Source organism: Pteropus alecto, unplaced genomic scaffold, assembly GCF_000325575.1.
Source record: "Pteropus alecto unplaced genomic scaffold, ASM32557v1 scaffold22, whole genome shotgun sequence".
NCBI lineage: Eukaryota > Metazoa > Chordata > Mammalia > Chiroptera > Pteropodidae > Pteropus > Pteropus alecto.
Window position 1 is genome coordinate 3,342,763 of NW_006434839.1, and position 2,314 is coordinate 3,345,076.

The window sequence follows — 2,314 nt, forward strand, 5'->3', positions numbered from 1 at the left end:
GGACCTCAAGATAATCATGCTAAGTGAAATAAGCCAGACAGGAAAAGCCGAAAACCACATGATATCACTTACATGTGGGATATAAACATAAAAGCAACAAATAAATAGGACAAACAAACAGACTCATGGACATGGACAACAGACTAGTGGTTACCAGAGGGTAGTGGGGAGGGAGAGGTAGACAGGGTAAAGGGAGTCAAATATTTGGTGACAGAAAGAGGTAAAGCACAGTGCAAATATATATACATGCCTTACTGTTAAAAAAAAAAAAAAAAAAGAAAAAAAAAAGAAAAAAAGAAACATATCTCAGAATTGAGGACCAGAGCTTTTATTACCCATGTTCTCATTCATTCAGGTCTGAATGTCACGGCCAGGTGCACAATACATCTTAATTCTAGAATTACGCTCAATTCATATCCTAATTGGCTACTGGCCTATTTAACCATTTAAAATATAAGAAATCCTAAAATGTGTCTAAAAATTAAGAACCAACATTTAAGTTTCATCTGTACTAACTTTCCAACAGATGGGCCATATTTGAGCAAACTAGTGTGAAGGACCTGAGATTTTACGACTTACAAGCTAACAAAGTAGCTTATCATAGATGCTGGTAGAAAACAGGAGACTGGGAGGTCTCAAAGGGCAGTTTATTACTTACAATAATAACATAAGCCAAAGCACCAACTATTTTGCTGGCAAAGTGAAGAGAGCCAGTTGACACCTGCACAGGTAATGGGTTGTATTACAGGAGAGGAAACCTAAGCTTAGAGAATCTTAACCTTTTATGATGAGCAATAAGCATGCCTGCCTTTTACTCCAGGAGGCATTTATCTTTACTAACCTGGACCATACGTATGCCCACTCTGTGTTCTGATGGAAGACACTATATCTTCTAGGGCTGTTTCTTATAAAAACATCCTTTAAAAATAGAAGCAAAGGGCAGACAGTCTGCTGGCCATACCTGCAGATACTGAGACCAACGGAAAACTGTTTTCTTCAACTAGATACTGTTCCTAATATGTAATTAAAAGAATAGTCTAACACTGTTATCTAGTTAAATCATTAATTTCATATTCCCATTTGAAGAGGAAATTTGAGGGATTCTCATTAAAAACTAATCAGCCTTTTGTTCTGCTTCTGTAAATATGCTTGCTGCATGCAAGAGCTCACTTGCACTTTGTCCTACTTGTCTAAATGAATGTAACTGTTTGTACCCCTAGCAGCTCCTGCCCCTTGTAGCACTTTGTATCTTAGCACTCCAGCTTCCTGTAACAATCTGTAACCATCTGTACTCCCCTCTCTACCAATGTTACTGTTTGCAACCATAGCAACTCCCCCTCTTTGTAAGGGGCTGAGTTCAAACTGACCGATGAGCTTGTGTAAAATCCCTGTATATAAGGAATGTTGCAACTGAGCTTGAGGGTCCTGACCTTCAGAGCACTAGCTCCTCTGTGACCACAGGTAATAAACCTGAGTTCTCCTTCTCTCCGAGTTACTGCTTGGTTTTTCTGCTTTGTTTTTTGCTGGTCTGATTTTGGAGCTTTTCCATAACACCTTGACCTAGCCCAATTATTTAATTAACATTTTATCTCAAATCAACTACTTCTTCTAAAAAGTCAATAAATATTAAAAGTGAATTACTCCCCTTTTCCAATTACTTTGTAATTTTTAGAGGCGCTCAAGTATTTGCAATATTAAAATTTAAAAACCTCAAGTATTCTACTAGAAATAATTGCTGTGCTTACTTTGACTAACTTTAAACGTATCAAACCTGTTAACGTTAGCAGTGGGAACTACCTGTCAAAAGTCTTTTTGTACAGTAACAAACACCACAAAGAGAACAGCAACTTCAACATTCCCAGCTGCTGTCTACAAAATACAAGAAAGTCTGCACCCCAAAACACTTTTTTCTATTTCTCTTTACTCCTTCCCGTCTGAAAAATAACATCTTCTAAAGAGAAAGAACAAAACACCGTCTCTTGGTTCCTTTGTCCACAGCAGAGGGGAAGAATTGGGTTCTCATTAAGGTAGAGAACCCGAAATATGCAAGATAGAAAATAGACAGCACCTGATCTGTAATCAATCACCAAAGAAAGTCACCATCACTTCATCTTCATCCCTCTTTCTCCCCTCCAACTCAAAAAACGTGTGTTATATACGAGATGATTAGGATCATACGCACCTGGACAAAGCTTTGCGGGAGGCAGAGGGTTGCCGTTAACTAGCTGCAGTTGGCAAAGAACCCGAGATAACTCACTACAGCCGACTTCGACAGAGGTTTTCAAAAGTGTGGGTCGCACAGGCCACCCAACCT

General features: G+C 38.8%; 1 protein-coding gene across 1 annotated transcript in view; it reads right to left on the reverse strand.

Annotated features, from left to right (window-relative positions):
* The window catches only part of TRIM24 (tripartite motif containing 24), a 113,507-nt gene that overhangs the window by 97,560 nt on the left and 13,633 nt on the right, over window positions 1-2,314 (reverse strand). The gene's annotated exons all lie outside the window — the stretch shown is intronic.